This window comes from Pongo abelii, chromosome 16, assembly GCF_028885655.2.
Source record: "Pongo abelii isolate AG06213 chromosome 16, NHGRI_mPonAbe1-v2.0_pri, whole genome shotgun sequence".
Classification (NCBI taxonomy): domain Eukaryota; kingdom Metazoa; phylum Chordata; class Mammalia; order Primates; family Hominidae; genus Pongo; species Pongo abelii.
The window spans coordinates 20703150-20721893 of NC_072001.2; the positions used below are offsets into that span (position 1 = coordinate 20703150).

General features: G+C 42.5%; 1 protein-coding gene across 2 annotated transcripts in view; it reads right to left on the reverse strand.

Annotated features, from left to right (window-relative positions):
* Positions 1 to 17336, reverse strand: part of LOC129050347 (E3 ubiquitin-protein ligase HERC2-like) — a 56223-nt gene extending 38887 nt beyond the window's left edge. The window contains exons 1-3 of one of the 2 annotated variants that reach the window (XM_054532344.2): positions 17224 to 17336; positions 16545 to 16647; positions 11789 to 11923 (exon numbers count right to left, since the gene is read on the reverse strand). The gene's annotated coding sequence lies outside the window, so the exon portion shown is untranslated. Of the gene's footprint in view, positions 1 to 11788; positions 11924 to 16544; positions 16648 to 16882; positions 17203 to 17223 lie in introns of those variants that run through there. The other variant, XM_063716474.1, reaches the window with a different exon arrangement.
* Between the last annotated feature and the right edge of the window lie 1408 nt (positions 17337 to 18744).

An 18744-nucleotide genomic window follows, 5' to 3' on the forward strand; every position in this document is an offset into this window, starting at 1 on the left:
CAGTGATGTAAAAGATAGAAGTTACCCAATGTGAATAACACAGAAGAAATACACGCCCCTAAGGTGGGGCATGGTGGCTCATAGCTGTAATCCCAGCACTTAGGGAGGCCGAGGCAGGTGGATCACAAGGTCAGGAGTTTGAGACCAGCCTGGTCAACATGGTGAAACCCCATCTCTACTAAAAATACAAAAATTAGCTGGCCATGGTGGCGGGCACCTGTAATCCCAGCTACTCAAGAGGCTGAGACAGGAGAATTGTTTGAACTCGGGAGGCGGCGGTTACAGTGAGCCGAGATGGTGCCATTGCACTCCAGCCTGGAAAACAGGGAGAGATTCCATCTCAAAAAAAAAAAAAAGAAAGAAAAGAAAGAAGTATATGTCCCCGCGGAAAAGAAAAACAAACAAAAAACAAAACAGTCTCAGGGACCTATGGGACTATAACAACTCCAGTCACTGAACTCACAAAGGGACAGGAGAAACAAGGTGGGGTTGACTGGGAGGCGGAGCTTGCAGTGAGCCAAGACTACACCACTGTACTCCAGCCTGGGAGACACAGCAAGACTCTGTCTCAAAAAAAAAATAAATAAATAAATAAAGAAGTTGGGGTTGAAAGTGTACTCTAAGAAGTGATGGCTTAAAAGTTCCCAAATTTGACAAGAGACATAAACCTACAGATCTAAGGTAAGCAAATCGTAAACAGGATGAATCCGAAGAAATCCAAACTAAGACATATCATAACCAAACTCCAAAAAACAAAAGACAAAGAAAACATTTCAAAGGCCACTAAAGAAAAACAGTACCTCAACTAGCATGGATTAACAGGTCAAATGACAGCAAATTTCTCATCAGAAACCATGGATGCCAGCTGAAAGTACAAAATAGTTTTCAAATGATGAAAAGAACCATTAACCCAGAATTCTTATATCCACCAAAAATGTCCTTCGGGAATGAAAAGGAAAGCAAAACATTCTCAGAGGAAGTAAAACAGAATTTGTCACCAGAAGACCCACACTAAGAGAAAGGCTAATGGAAGTTCTCTAAGCAGAATGGCAACCATCAAAGAAGAAAACCCTGGAACTTCCGGAAGGAGGAGATGACAAGCACACCAATGCATAAATACAACAGACTTTTCCCTCACCTCTTGATTTTGCTAAATTATGTCTGAAGGTTCAACCAAAAATTATAACATTGTCATATGTGGTTATAAATGTAAGCAAATGAAATATTTAAGGCAAGTATATTACGAACAGGAGAACATAAAGGAATGTCAGGGGAGGTAGTTTCTATATCCCTGAAACTAGTAAATGACAACACCATGTACAATCTAATAAGTGTTCATACATACACAGGCTGAGTGTCCCTTACAAAATGCTCAGGAGCACAAGTGCTCCGCATTTCAGATTTTTATCAGATTTAAGAATATTTGCATATAAATAATGACACTTTTTGGGGATAGGACCCAAGTCGAAATACATTCATTTATGTTTTACATATACCTTATACAGAGAGCCTGAAGGTGATTTTATATAGTATTCTTAATAATTTTGTGCATGAAACAAAATTCATGCTAAGTACCTATGAATGGAATTTTCTACTTGGGGGCATCATGCTGGGGTGCCCAAAAGTTTTGAATTTTGGGGCATTTCTGATTTTGGATTTTGGGTTTAGAGATGCTCAATCTATATGTAATATAGTACCTAGAAAAGGCACTAAAAAAGCTATATGAAAAGATACACTCTAAAACACTACAGAAAAATCAAAATAAAATGCTAAAAATGGTCAAGTAAACCACAGACAGCCAGGAAGAATCAAACCAAAAAAATGAAAAACAAAAGAAATAGAAAATACAAAATAAAATGGCAGTGTTAAGCCTCAATTTAACAATAATGACATTAAATTAAATGTAAAGTCTAAATACATTAAAAGACACTGGGAGAATAGGGTAGAGAACATGATCCAACTACATGTTGTCCATAAGAAAGTGATTTCAAATAGGCAAACTGAAAACAGAAGCACAGAAAAAGAAAGATCATGCAAACATTACTGAAAGGACAGCAGAAGTTGGCTACATTACTACCAAATAAAGTAAACTTCACAGCAAAGATAATTACCAAGAGGGCTGGGCACAGTGGCTCACGCCTGTAATCCTAGCACTTTGGGAGGCCAAGGTGGGTGGATCACCTGAGCTCAAGAGTTTGAGACCAGCCTGGCCAACATGACAAAACCCCATCTCTACTAAAATACAAAAATTAGCTGGGCGTGATGGCGGGCCCCTATAATCACAGCTACTCAGGAGACTGAGGCAGGAGAATCACTTGAACCTGGTGGGTTTGGAGGTTGATGAGCTGAGATCGCGCCACTTCAGTCCTGCCTAGGCAAAAGGACCGAAACTCTGTCTCAAGAAAAAAACAAAAAAAAAGAAAAAGGTAATTACCAGGAACAGACGGCAACATTACAAAATGAGAACTTGGTCAATACACCATTAAGACGCAGCAATTTGAAACAAAAAACAATGAACAGAACTGAAAGGAGAAAAAGACATTTATACTTTTATAGTTGGAGACCTCAAAATCTCTCTCTACAGCTAATAAAATTAGGAGACAGAAAGGCTGCCAGGATATAGAACTCAACATCACCATCAACCAACTAGATCCAATCAAAATTTATAGAACACTCCAGCCAATAACAGCAGAATACATAATCTGTTCAAGTATCCACAAATACTAAGTTAGAACATATTCTGAGGCATAAAACAAACCTAACAAATTTTTTGAAATTACAATCACACAGCATATGTTCCCTCAAACAATGGAAACAAATTAGAAGTCAACAAGAGAACAATTACAGGAAAATTGCCTAACTCTCAGAAACTAAACTTTAAAACTTCTAAATAACCCATGGATCTAAGAGGAAGTCTCAAGGGAAATTTTAAAATATATTCTGAACTGAGAGAAAATGCAAGTACTATACATCAAAATGAATGGGAAAGAGCTACAGTGGGTGATGAGAGAGAAATTTACAGCACTAAATGAATGGTACGTTAGAAACTTGGAAACAAATCAATAATATAAGTGCCCACCTCGACAACCTAAAAGAAAAAAAAATAGCAAAATAAACCCAAAAGTAAACAGAAACGAAGAAATAATTAAGGTAAGAGTAGAAACAAAGTAAAAACAAAAAAACAATAAACAGTAAAGCAAAAAGCTGCTTCTTTGAAAAGATCAATAAAACTGACACACCTCTCTCAGCAATACTGACCAAAAAAAAAAAAAAAAAAAAGACATAAATTACCAACATTAGTGATGTCACAGACTCTAAAGATATCAAAAAAGATAATTAATTAGGAATTACTAGGAACAACTCTACACACATAAATTTGACAACTTGGGCAAAATGGACTTATTCCTCAAATAATACAAATTACTACAACTCACCAAATATAAAATAGATCATCTGAATAGCCCTACCACTATTAAGAAAACTGAATTCATAATTCTAAGAATCCCGAGAAAAAAGAAATTACCAGACCCAAATGAATTCACTGGATAATTCCATCAAACATTAAAAAAGAATTAACACAGACTCAAAACAATCTCTTCTGGAAACTAGAAAAGGAAAAACCTCCCAATTCATTTTAAGAAGCTAATATTAGCATGATATCGAACCTAAAGACAGTACAAACTACAGGACAATATATACATAGACACAAAAATATTCAGTGAATTATTAGCAAGTAGAATTAAACAATATATAAAAAGAATTACACATCATCGCCAAGTAGTTTCACTGCAGGAATGCAAAGCTGGTTCAACAGTCAAAAATCAATGTAACCCACCCTATCAATAGGCTAAAGAACAGAAATTGCATGATTACAAATCAATTGATTTAGAAAAAGCAAATGACAGGCTGGGCACAGTGGCTCACTCCTGTAATCCCAGCACTCTGCAAGGCTGAGGCGGGCAAATCACAAGGTCAGGAGATCGAGACCTTCCTGGCTAATATGGTGAAACCCCGTCTCTACTAAAAATACAAAAAATTAGCAGGGCGTGGTGGCGGACACCTGTAATCCCAGCTACAGGAGGCTGAGGCAGGAGAATGGCGTGAACCTGGGAGGCAGAGCTGGCAATGAGTCAAGATCACGCCACTGGACTCCAGCCTGGGCGACAGAGCGAGACTCCGTCTCAAAAAAAAAAAAAAAAAAACAAAAGAAAAAGCAAATGACAAAACTCAATACTCATGCATAAAAATTCTCAAAAAACAGTAACAAATGGGAACTTCATCACTTTGATAAGCAGCATTTACAAAACCTTAAGCTAAAACCTATGCTAACAACAATGTCAGAGAGGGTCCTCCTAGACCTACTTTACACAGCAGAGAGAATTATTAGGAATGATTTAGATAGTCACTAAGAGTTTACTCTCCTAAGAGATTACAACACCAAATGGCCAGCAAGCCTTTTTCATTAGACAAAAAGAAAAGCTGTGATCTGTTAACACTCTCAGAAGGCTCACTATGAAATGTACACTTCTGAACTCCTGCTGAGGGCCTACACGCTGCAGTGTTGAGAAGCAAGTGTCCAGAGGTCTCCTTGGAAACACTGCAAAAAAAATGTGAGGGACTGATGGATGAATAGAGGGACGAAAAGGTGGAGAGAGCAGCGATAAAGCAAGTGGGATGATGCCAGCGGCACAGTCTTAGGTGGTGAATATGTGGGTGCGCACTGTAAAATTCTTTCAACTTTTCCGTATTTTTTTCATAATAAAATATTGGAAAAAATAAACCTGTGAAAAAGGAAGTTTTAGTCAAACGTATCTAAGCAAAAGAAAAAGCAAGTTCTAAATTCCTATGGCTCAAATTAATGTGTTTTTCTTTTTAGGTTGAGATGCAAAAGCAAAAAAGAAAAAAAGGAATGAAAGGAATAGGAGCTATTCTAAAAGCGACAAATTCCACCTGCAGTTTGACTAAAGATGACGTGGCTGAAGAACATGCTTTGAATCCAAGCCCCTTCAAGGCTGCCAGGTAGAGAGTCGGTTCTGCGAAAGCTCCATACCTGTGAGCAAGCAGAGCTTCCAAGTAAACCCTCTTCATTAAAGCTGCCCTGAGTCAACAAGCTGGGCTTTAATCTGGGCAAGAAAGGTATACTTCGTGGCTAGTTACCCACCCATAACTGTAGGTACTTTGATAGCTAGGTGAGGAGAAAGAAGGAGAAAGGCAAAACAACAGATTTTAAAAATCACAACAAATGTTTATCAAACGGTATGTGCCAGGCACTGACTTAGAAGCTTCAAGTGCATTATTTCATGTCATTTGCACAGCAACTCTCTGATAAGTATTCACTTATTTTATATATATTATATAATTTTAATTATTTACATTATATTATACTTATTCCTTTTTTTTTTTTTTTTTTTGAGACAGAGTCTCACTCTGTCACCCAGGCTGGAGTGCAGTGGTGTGATCTCGGCTCACTACAAGCTCTGCCTCCCGGGTTCACACCATTCTCCTGCCTCAGCCTCCCGAGTAGCTGGGACTACAGGTGCCCGCCACCACGCCCAGCTAATTTTTTTGTATTTTTAGTAGAGACGGGGTTTCACCGTGTTAGCTAGGATGGTCTCAATCTCCTGACCTCGTGACCCACCCGCCTCGCCCTCCCAAAGTGCTGAGATTACAGGTGTGAGCCACCGCACCCGGCCACTTACTCCTATTTTATACATGAGAGGCCCAAGGTGAGACAAAGTGATTTGTGTAGAGTCAGATAAAGCCAAAATTGATAACCAGACAGACTGAAAAACTTCTCTGCCAGCAGATCTAGAAATGATAAATGAAGATCTTCAAACTGAAGGAAAATGATACCAGAGGGCAACTGGGATATAAACAAAACCTTAAGGGCCCAAAATGATAAACATGTAGGTTAACATAAATACTTTTTTTTTTGGCTGGTCGTGGTGGCTTTTGGGAGGCCAAGGCAGGTGGACCACCTGAGGTCAGGAGTTCAAAACCAGCCCGACCAACATGACGAAACCCTGTCTCTACTCAAAAATACAGAATTAGCCAGGCCGTGGTGTTCACTTGGACATATGACACAGCAACACAACCAACCAAGAACAGGTCAGAAGCAGGAAGCTGTGGTCAGAGCATTGCCCCGCAGCTCAGGCAGCATTAATACCATTTGCAAGTGGAGAGTGACAAGTTAAAGATGTAACTGAAAATGCCAGAGATGATAGATTTAAACCCAAGTGGTCTAAAGATTCCAAATAAAAAACAGAGGTTGTCAGGGTGAATAAAGAAGCAAGACCTAATTATATGATACCTAAAAGAAATCCACTTTACATATACACAAAGGTTGAAAGTGAAAAAAGCTAAACCAGGCAAACACACTATGCAAACACCAAATCAGAAGAAAAGAGGGTAGTCAGACCAAGGTTACTTCACAACAAACAATATCACCGGAGATAAAGGGGGTCAAATTTATGAAAATGACATAAAAATCCTAAAAGTGCATGCACCTGGCTGGGCATGGTGGCTCACGCCTGTAATCCCAGCACTTTGGGAGGCTGAGGCGCGCAGATCATGAGGTCAGGAGATTGAGACCGTCCTGGCTAACACGGCGAAACCCCGTCTCCACTAAAAATACAAAAAGATTAGCCGGGCGTGGTGGCGGGCACCTGTAGTCCCAGCTACTCAGGAGGCTGAGGCAGGAGAATGCCGTGAACCTGTGAGGCTGAGGTTGCAGTGAGCTGAGATCGCGCCACTGCACTCCAGCCTGGGGGACACGCAACACTCCGTCTCCAAAAAAAAAAAAAGAAAAAAACTGCATGCACCTTATAACATAGTTTTCAAATACATGAAGCAAAAACTGCAGAGCTGAAAGAAAATAATCCATAATTAGCATGAGAGATTTCAATTCTCCTCAGAAGAGGAACTAAGCAGTGAAATTGCTCTTCATGCCTCCCCAGCACAATGGAGATACTCCAGGGAAATAAAGGCCAGTCACTGGGGCTCATCTCCCCAGAATGCTGAGACTCTGAGACTGGCTTCTCTGTAAATAAATGACTAGTATTTGCTAGGAAAAGAGTCCTTATCTATGAAATGTTTTTAGCAAGATGTGGTTAGTTGAGGATTGTGTTTGGTAAACATACCTAAAATCCACAGACTTATGGGACATGGCTCCCTGGAAAAGGTTCCCTAAGGTGTATAAACCGTCTGACTACAAAATGGGAACACTGCACATCCTTAATGCTCCTTGTTCAGTGAGATGATGACACACCTCAGTGAGAAGACGACACGCCTCAGTGAGAGGGCAACACGCCTCAGTGAGGGGACAACACACCTGAGAGGACAACACACCTCAGTGAGGGGACGACACACCTCAGTGAGGGGGCGGCACGCCTCAGTGAGGGGACGACACACCTGAGGGGACGACATGCCTCAGTGAGGGGACGACACACCTGAGGGGACGACATGCCTCAGTGAGGGGATGACAGACCTGAGAGGACAACATGCCTCAGTGAGGGGACGGCACGCCTCAGTGAGAGGTCTCATCTCTCAGGCGGGGTTCAAAGAGGACGGACTTGGGGGAGTTGCACAGCTTGTCCCACATCTCTCCCCACTTTGCCTGAGCACACAAGTGAGGATATTACTTGTATCTTTAAAGTTACTAAGTAATCAGGAACGGGTAAGACCTCTGAGATTCATGTCAAACTAATGTGGTAATCCAACCTTGTGTGTTAGTTCAACTCCTCTTCTAACAGTGAATAGAACAAGTAGGCAGAAAATTATTTCAAGTCAAGGATACCTGAACACTATCAACTTGATCTCATTAAGCTTTACAAGGCAGCAAAATACACATTTTTCTTTTTTTTTGAGACATAGTCTCACTTTGTCACCCAGAGTAAAATGCAGTGGCACAATCGAGATTACAGGCGCCCACCACCAGACCCAGTTAATTTTTGTATTTTTCGTAGAGACAGGGTTTCACCATGTTGGCCAGGCTGGTCTCGAACTCCTGACCTCAAGTAATCCACCCACCTTGGCCTCCCAAAGTGCTGGGATTACAGGCATGAGTCACCGTACCCAGCCACATTCTTATTACGTGTGCATGAAACATTCCACAGAACAGATCATATTCTGGGGCTTAAGACAAGCCTCAACATTGAAATCACAGAATATTTTCTCTGACTACAACTAATTTAGAAATTGTTAACAAGAGATATTTGAAAATCCCCAAACATTTAGAAATGAAATAACACATTTCCAAATAATAAGTGGGTAAAAGAAGAAATTAAAAGGGAAATTAGAAAATATTTTCAACTGAATGAAGATGAAAATAAATAAACATTTCCAAATTTGTGAAATGTGGCTAAACAACGCTTAAATTTATGTTATAGTTTTGAACACCTGTTAGAAAAGACAAAAAATCTAAAGTCAATGATCTAAGCCTTTACCTTAAAAAACTAGAAGAGGGACGGGTGTGGTGACTCACACCTGTAATCCTAGCACTTTGGGAGGCCAAGGTGGGCAGATCATGAGGTCGCAAGATCGAGACCATGCTGGCTAACATGGTGAAACCCCGCCTCTACTAAAAATACAACAAATTAGCCTGGCGTGGTGACGGGCGCCTGTAGTCCCAGCAACTCGGGAGGTTGAGGAAGGAGAATGGCGTGAATCCGGGAGGCGGAGCTTGCAGTGAGCTGAGATGGTGCCAATGCACTCCAGCCTGGGAGTCAGAGCGAGACTCTGTGTCTCAAAAAAAAAAACTAGAAGAGACAGAAGAGCAAATGGAACCCAAAGAAGCAGAAAAAAGGAAATAATAAAGAGTAAACAGAAATCAATGAAAAACAAAACAAACAAAATCAATAAAACCAACAACTGGCTCTTTGAAAAAACTCAATTAAACTGATAACTTCTAGTAAAACTGATGAAAATGGAAAGAGAGAAAATACAAGGCACATTTCAGCAAACTTCTGGATAACAGGTAGTATATGCTGGTACTTACTACACACAAGATAACTGCATAGGCTCTTTGCCTGGCCTACTGTGCTGAGCCCATAATAGCCTACAAGGTAGGTACTATTATTAACTCCACATACGGACTTTTTCTAAGAGACAGGGTCTCACCCTGTCACCCAGGTTGGGTGTAGTGGCACAATCATAGTTCACTGCAGCTTCAAACTGCTGGCCTCAAGCAATTCTCTCACCTCAGCATCCCAAAGTGCTGGGATTACAGGCATGAGCTACCATGCCTGGCATCACAAATTATTTTTATATATGTACATTTACACAGGTATGTCCATTCAAGGAAAAGAAAGTCTGAATATCCACACTGAAGGGATAATAGTGGCTAGCTCTTAGAGGAAAACTGAAATTGGGGTGGGCAGTCAGGTGAAATCTTTATCATCTATACATTTTTATAAGAATCCAGGTATATTTTTAAATGGAACAAAAATGCATCACACATTTAAAAAATTTAATTACACAAAATAAAATAAGCAAAGAATAAATATATGGGTTTCACCGTGTTGGAGAAAGGGAAGAGATTATGAACTCCATCCATGATAAAGAACTCCTATAACCCAAAACAAAAAACTCAATTAAAAAATGGGCAAAAGGGCCAGGCACAGTGGCTCATGCCTGTAATACCAGCACTTTGGGAGGCCTTGGTGGGTGGATCACCCGAGGTCAGGAGTTCAAGATCAGCCTGGCCAACATAGTGAAACCTCGTCTCTACTAAAAACACAAAAAATTAGCCAGGAATGGTGGCAGGTACCTGTAATCCCAGTTACTCAGGAGGCTGAGGCAGGAGAATCACTTGAACCCAGGAGGTGGAGGTTGCAATGAGCCAAGATTGCGCCACTGCACTCCAGCCTGGGCAACAAGAGCCAAACTCCGTCTCCAAAAAAAAAAAAAAAAACAATGTGCAAAGGATTTGAACAGACATTTTTCCAGTAAATGTATACAAATGGTGAATAAGCATGTAAAAAGATGCTCAGCATGACTAATCATCAGGGAAATGCAAATCACAACAACGAGATGCTGTATCTACTCACACAAAAAAGGATGGCTATCATCAGAAAAGGAAAAAAAAAGAAAAAGTGTTGGTGAGGGTGTGGAGAAACTGGAACCTTGGTATACAGCTGCAAGAATGTAAAACAGTGTAGCCACTGTGGAAAACAGTTTACTGGTTCCTCAAAAAGTTACATCTACTGCCAGGTGCAGTGGTTCACACCTGTAATCTCAGTAACTCAGGAGTCTGAGGCAGGAAGATCACTTGAAGCCAGGAGTGTAAGACTAGCCTGGGCAACACAGTGAGAGTCTGTCTCTAATTAGTCAAGCGTGGTGTTGTTCACCTGTAGTCACAGCTACTTGGGAGGCTGAGGCAAAAAGATCACTTCAGCTCAGGAGTCCAAGGCTGCAGTGAGCTATGATTACATCACTGCATTCCAGCCTGGGCGACAGAGTGAGACCCAATCTCAAAAATAACAATAAATAATAAGTTAAACATAAAACTACCACATTATTGGCCAGGCGCGGTGGATCACGCCTATAATCCCAGCACTTTGGGAGGCCGAGGCAGGCGGATCACGAGGTCAGGAGATCGAGACCATCCTGGCTAACACGGTGAAACCCCGTCTCTACTAAAAATACAAAAAAATTAGCCAGGCATGGTGGCGGGCGCCTGTAGTCCCAGCTACTTGGGAGGCTGAGGCAGGAGAATGGCGTGAACCCGGGAAGCAGAGCTTGCAGTGAGCCGAGATTGCGCCACTACACTCCAGCCTGGGAGATGGAACCAGACTCGGTCTCAAAAAAACAAACAAAAACAAAAAAATCTATTGACCAATTCCACTCCTAGATATAGACACAAAGAATTAAAAGCAGAGACTCAAGACACTTGTAAACCAATGTTCATAGCAGCATTACTCACACAAGTCAAGAGACGAAAGCAACCTGAGTGCCCACTGATGAAGGGATAAAATGTGGCTTACGTATATAATGGACTAGTATTGAGCCTTTAAAAGGAAGAAAATTTTGATACATGCGGATGAACCCCACAGACCTAAGAAGTTCAATAACCCAGTCACAAAAGGACAAATACCGTATGATTCCCCTTATAAGGAGACACCTTGAGTAGTCAAATTCTGAGACAAAAGTAGAATGGTGGTTGCTTGGGGGCAGCAAGGAGTTAGTGTCTCATGGATACAGAGTTTCAGTCAGAGAAAATGCAAAAGTTCTAGAGATGGATGGTGGTGATGGCTGGGCAACAATGTGAATATACTTAATGCCAATGAACTGTACACATAAAAATGGTTAAAATGGTTAAGTTTTATGGTATGTGTATTTTACCACAATATTTAAATTTTTTAAATTACATTTTTAAAAATTGTTAACAGACCAGGTGTGGTGGCTCACGCCTGTAATCCCAGCACTTTGGGAGGCCGAAGCAGGCAGATCACAAGGTCAGGAGATCGAGACCATCCTGGCTAACACAGTGAAACCCCGTCTCTACTAAAACTACAAAAAATTACCCAGGCATGGTGGCAGGTGCCTGTAGTCTCAGCTACTCGGGAGGCTGAGCCTGAGGCAGGAGAATGGTGTGAACCCGGGAGGCAAAGCTTGCAGTGAGCCAAGATCCCGCCACTGCACTCCAGCCTGGGCAACACAGTGAGACTTCATCTCAAAAAAAAAAAAAAAAAAAAAATTGTTACCAAAAAATTACTAATAATCCATCCAAGTTATTTAGAAAAGGAGTGTCAGATCAAGCTTTCCAAAGTGCCAAAACTCAGAAGATTACCTGGTTGCTTGCCCCATACCCAGCTGTCCAGAATTCACTTGGCACTATATACAGGTGTAGGAGTTTCTTCTTCATCTTTTTTCTCTCTGTCATCCAGATCTTCTTTCTTTGTTCCACTTTGTTCAACACTATCATCTGCAGAATTAAAAAATTTTTAATCTGTAACTGCTTTTCAGAATGCCATACCATTAGTCAGTCTCTGCAAATGTCCCTCCCCGAAAAGTTAAACACACATCATGAACTGAATGTTTGACAACTTAAAAATAAAATACATCAGTCATATCTGTAACAGATCCAGTAAAATTTTCATAAAGAAACCAAAACATTGGCCGGGTGCGGTGGCTCACACCTGTAATCCCAGCACTTTGGGAGGCCGAGGCGGGTGGATCACGAGGTCAGGAGATCGAGACCGTCCTGGCTAACATGGTGAAACCCCACCTCTACTAAAAATGCAAAAAATTGGCCGGGCATGACAGCGGGCGCCTGTAGTCCCAGCTACTCGGGAGGCTGAGGCAGAAGAATGGCGTGAATCTGGGAGGCAGAGCTTGCAGTGAGCCGAGATGGTGCCAATGCACTCCAGCCTGGGTGACAAAGCGAGATGCCATCTCAAAAAAAAAAAAAAAAAGAAAAGAAACCAATATATCAAATTATTTAAAGCATGTCTTCCAAAATGATATTCCATCAACTTCCTAATGGGATTTTTAAGCCATTCTACTGAAATCAGTTTCTTAAGAGTGAAAATTATGTAGTATAGATGACTTCTATAAGAAACATTAGTTAACATTTAATTATAGTGTACAGGTAGGCTTACAAATAGAAATTATTTAGAAGCAATAAGATTGTTAAATAATTTGATAACATTGGTGATGAAAACAAAATGACATCTAAAAGGTACAGAAATAGTTTGGTGGTAAAACTTTGCATATTGAAATATAGAGACCCCTCTGTTATCTGAAATAAACATGAACAAAAACTGACACAGAAAATCAGTTCAAGTAATAATTAGCAAAATATTTACCAACTGTTTTCATTTGCATAAATAGGGCAGAATCATGAAATTTCAAAGATACAATATTCGTATTAATATTCATAACTATATATAGTTATATGTAGGTATATACACATATATAACTTTAGTCAGAATTTTTATGGTAACAAATAAACTGTGTGCTATTTAAGTCGTATTTTCCAAAGAATAAACAAAAGTGTAATGAAGAAATAGTGGTGCATTTCAAGTTCTTAACACAGATGACACCTTGGTAAACTTTTTAGATCACAATATTTTTAAGTCATTAAGACCATCTAAAACTATGCCTTAACTTGCTTCGGAAAACAGTTCAGCACATGACCCAACTTTCACACTACTAGGACTTTATCCTAGGGAAATGGAACCTACATTCACACAAAATCTGTACAGAAATGCTCACAGCAGGATTACAATTGTGAAAGAAAAATGGAAACAACCACAAGGTCCTACAATAGCAGAATGGATAAACACCATGTGGTACATCCAAATGATGAAATACTACTATTCAGCAATATAAAGAACCATTAATACACAGAACAACTGATAAATCTCAAACATATTACTGGGAGTAAATGAAGATGGTTTCAAAATGTTACTTAAAATAAGGTTCTACTTACATGACATTCTCAAAAAGAATACCCTACATCGATGGAGAACAGATCAGTGGCTGCCAGGGTAGGAGGCCAGGGATCATGTGATAAAAAGGAGCACCTTAAGGGAGCTTTTGAGGTGATGAAACTTCTCCATCCTGATGATGGTGGAGGTTACATGAATCTATAGAAGTCAAAATTTACTGAACTACATACCACAATAAAATAAATTTTATATAAGTTTTTTAATTAAAAAAAATGTCAGCTGGGTGCAGTGGCTCACACCTGTAATCCCAGCAATTTGGGAGGCCAAGGCGGGCGGATCACAAGGTCAGGAGTTCGAGACCAGCCTGACCAACATGGTGAAACCCCGTCTCTACTAAAAATACAAAAATTAGCCAGGTGTGGTGGCATGTGCCTGTAATACCAGCTACTCGGGAGGCTGAGGCAGGAGAATCGCTTGAACCTGGAAGGCGGAGGTTGCAATGAGCGGAGATCATGCCACTGCACTCCAGCCTGGGCGACAGGGCGAGACTGTGTCACACACACACACACACACACAAAGTTAATGGTTCTCATTAATATTAAAGTTTCAATGAAATTCTACAAACATGTATTTAACACTCAGCGTATTCAAAGCACTTTTATACTAAAGTAAAAAGATAACATCTAAAAAAACTTTAGAAAAACCTATCACATACATATAACTAATCAATGCAAATCTGGCTTTGGAAAGGGTCATGAGAAAATATCTAGGCCCAGGGGCTGGGCACGGTGGCTCACGCCTGTAATCTCAGCACTTTGGGAGGCTGAGGCAGGCAGATCACTTGAGGTCAGGAGTTCAAGATCAGCCTGGCCAACACGGTGAAACCCCGTCTCTACAAAAATACAAAAATTAGCTGGGCGTGATGGCCAGCACCTGTAATCCCAGCTACTCAGGAGGCTGACGCAGAAGAATCACTTGAACCTGGGAGGTGGAGGTTGCGGTGAGCTGAGATTGTGCCACTGCACTCCAGCCTGGACCACCGACCACCGAGTGAGACTTCATCTCACAAAAAAGAAAAAAAAAAAAAGAAAGAAAGAAAATATCTAGGTCCAGGTTAGGGAGGACAGCTGGAATACAGTCTGGTGGAATCATATCAGAGCAGGGGGCTAGGTCTGGAGGGCTGGAGTAGGGTGTGGCCCCACTCTAGAAAGAAACTGAGAAACACATCCTGGGTGAAGCAAGAGCAGAGTCCCATTCTGCAACAGGTGAGCATTTATCCCGATCTGAGAAACTACATGCAAATTTATAAGTCTCACTTAGCCTCTTATTTTCCTTAACAACATGTAAAATGAGAGAACAAACAATTCAGAAGGTTAAGACGTGAAATACACTGAATTCAGAAATCATACACAGAAAGGTAGGAAATGAATAGGGGAAAAAAGCAGCTAATGGAGAGTGAAAATGAGCCAGGTGGGCAGCTCACACCTGTAATCCCAGCACTTTGGGAGGCCGAGGCGGGCGGATCACTTGAGGTCAGGAGTTTGAGACCAGCCTGGCCAACATGGTGAAACCCCATCTGTACTAAAAATACAAAAATTGGCCGGGCATGGTGGCAGCCACCTATAATCCCAGCAGCTCTGGAGGCTGAGACAGGAGAATCATTTGAATCCAGAAGGCGGAGGCTGCAGTGAGCCGAGATGGCACCACTGGATTCCAGCCTGGGCAACACAGTGAGACTCTGTCTCAAAAAAAAAAAAAAAGGAATTTAATATGTATAAATCTATCTATAAATATTTTCTAATAATAAAAAACACATCATGCCACACTAAAAATAAAGACATTTACTGAGTTCCAAAAAATCTCCCTAAAAATCCCAATCACTTGGGATCTACATAAAGAACAATTATGCTCTGCTTTCTAACCATGATTTTTAAAAGAACAAAGGGCAAAAAAATTCATCAAATGTGGGCCAAGCGCGGTGGCTCAAGCCTGTAATCCCAACACTTTGGGAGGCCAAGGCGGGCAGATCATGAGGTCAGGAATTCAAGACCAGCCTGGCCAATATGGTGAAAGTCCGTCTCTACTAAAAGCATAAAAATTAGCTGGGCGAGGTGGAGGGCACCAGTAATCCCAGCTACTCAGGAGGCCGAAGCAGAGAACTGCTTGAACCCAAGAGGTGGAGGATGCAGTGAGCCAGGATCATGCCACTGCACTCCAGCCTGAGCGACAGAGCAAGACTTCCTCTCGAGAGGAAAAAACAACAACAAAAAAATTCATCAAATGTAATGAATAAAACACATAGTTTAGATTTTTCCATGTACTTAGTTTTTCTAAGAGCATCTTTTGGAACTACTGTTTCACAGAAAACACTTTGGGGAATGTTTTAATTTATTAACAAATACTGGAGAGCTAGGAGGAAGAGGTTAAAACTTTTTAAAATATACAGAGTGAATCATTGATACGTGCCAAAAAAAAAAAAAAAAAAAAGTTGCTGATTCCTGTCATGGAAGACACTGTCATATGGACACTGTTAGCCTCAGCATGTGGAGGTCCAGAAAGGGAAAATTTCAAGTCAGATAGAATTCTATATATACCATTTATTTGGAGGCTTCAGCCCTCAAGATCCTAACATCATGACCTCAGTTTCAACACAATTGTCCTTAGTCCTTGTATTGGTTACAAATACAAACCAAACAGCTCAACTGAACTAACTCTCATCTCTCCAGAAACACAAACACAAGACCTCATAAAATGAGTGAGTTTCTACAGGCCATAATTACTGAACTTACTTCTCCAATTTTCCCCTCCACAGTTAACTCAACAGCTCAAAAACTGTCAGCAACAACAGTCACCATGATATGGTTAGGAGTGTGGCAGATTTCTTAACGAGCAATAATAAATAGGAAAAAAATTCTGCCTATTCATATATCTCAAGTTTCGTGCACTTGCAAGAAACTAATTAAAAGGCAGCCGTGCACAATTTACAGAAACAGCCATAAAGACTGTTAACATTGTAAGTTACAGGAAATAAACCTGCTCCTCTAATATAGCAAAATACAACTGACTTCCCCTTACATGCCCTAAAAAAAAGCCTTACCCGAGAAATTTAATGGAAGCAGAAACACATCAAGAAAAAGACATGTCAAACCCCACCTGTATATCTGTTTGCAACCATTTGGAGTCAAGTAGAGCCTGGGCAGCCAAACAGAAAGATTCAGAGGGCATCTTTTCTCCAGCTTCCTCCCAGTTCTCAGGCCTGCAAGTAAACATACATGTTGAAGACCTAACGCTTTTTAATAACTCACAAAGACACTCCCGAAAAAGTTTAATGCAGAAAAAAAAAAAGAGAGACAGAGAGAGAACAGAAAGAGGGGAGAGAAGAGCTGGGGAAAGGGAGTGAGGGGGAGAGAGGGAAAGAGGGAAGAGATGGAGGGAGAGGGAGGTTCGGGGTAGGCAGGGTGTGCCGGGTTTCTGCACCACGCTGGCGAGACCTGGAGAATGGACGCTCACATGAGGCCAAGTCACAATGTCATCTGCCCTCAAATCCAAAAAGTACACACACACGACAGGAAGTCCATCGTGTTAACGGACAAATGACAGCAGCATAAATCGGCCGCTTTACCCCACAGGAGGGCACGTGCGTGAAACAAATTACTCAAAAGGATCGCCAGTAGAAAAACCCACAGCCGCCACCACCTAGAGATGAAGAGAGGCCGGAGGCTGCGCCGCGGGCGGTCAGCGCAGGCCCAGGTGCGGCCGCCGCGCCCACGCCCGCCAGCCCCGCGCCTGCACCGCCCCCGCAGCTGGCGTCCCCGGTGTCCCAGGCCAGGACCTGACGCGCTGGGCCGGGCAGCCTCGCCCCGCCAGCTTGCGGACACAGCCACACAGCAGCCGCTGGCTCAGCCCGCGCCCACGATCCCGGCGCCTCTCGAGGCCCGAGGGGCGGGCGGACACGGGACTACCGCCCCCCGCGTACGGCCAATCGCAACGGGGCTGCTCCGCGGGCGCAGCCAAAGGGGAAAAGAAGCCCTTCGCGGCTCCTCCGGACTCTCCGGCTTCCCGCAATCCCGTTTATCTTCCTGCTTGGTGCTCACAGGCTGCGGCCAGGGCCAACCGCGGGCGCCGGAAGGCGGGATTTCCGTTGCAGGCACGCCCGACGGCACTCCCACAGGAGACTGTCTCTCCCCGCCCAGCGCTCTTAATTATGCCGCGGGTGGTTGCGCTCACGCCAACTGGAGCTGTCCAGGGATCGAGTGGCGAGACCAGCTCCCCTGGGGATGAGAACGGATCTTTGTGTGGTCGGCTGGGGACTGAAGAGCTTCCTGGTGTGTGTTCAACTGAATGCAGCAAGAGTCTTGGGCAGATTACATGGAGCAGCTGTGGAAGCATTCGGCAGGGAATCCAAGAAAGAAACACCTCCAGCGACCACAAAACAAAACTGAAGAAATATAAAACAATATAGGCCCGGCAAAGTGGCTCACGTCTGTAATTTTCAGAGCTTTGGGAGGCTGAAGCGGGAGGATCCCTCAAAGCCTGGAGTTGGAGGATCCCATGTTGCCCGACTGGGCAACATAGCAAGACCCCATCTCTTAAAAAAAGAAATTAACAATTAGCCAGGTGTGGTGGCGCACACCTGTGATCCCAGCTGCTCCAGAGGCTGAGGCAGGAGAATCGCCTCACCCTGGGAGATCAATGCTACAGTGAGCTGAGATCGTGCCACTGCACGCCCAGCCTGGGCAACAGAGTGAGATCCTGCCTCTAAGAAAAATACTGGCCAGGCATGGTGGTCACGCCTGTAATCCCAGCACTTTGGGAGGCCCAGGCAGGTGGATCATTTGAGGTCAGGAGTTCAAGACCAGCCTGGCCAACATGGTGAGACCCCTTCTCTACTAAAAATACAAAAATTAGCCTGGTGTGGTGGCACGCGTTTGTAATCCCAGCTACTCGGGAGGCTGAGGCAGGAGAATCGCTTGAACCCGGGAGGCGGAGAATGCAGTGAGCTGAGACTGCACCACTGCACTCCAGCCTGGGGGACAGAGGCTGCAGTGCAGCCTTGACTTACCGGCTTCAGGTGGTTCTCCACCTCAGCCTTGCCAGTAGCTGGACTGCAGGCATATGCAACCACGCCTGGCTAATTTTTGTATTTTTTGTAGAGACAGGGTTTTGCCATGTGGCCCAGGCTGGTCTCAAACTCCTGGAATCAAGTGATCCGCCCGCCTCAGTCTCCCAAAATGCTGGGATTACAGGTGTGAGCCACTGCACTCGGCTAATAGTAATGAATTTAGAACACAAGGAAAAGATGTTATTATTTTCTTAGTTATATTTTATCTATATTTTCTAATTTTTCTAAACG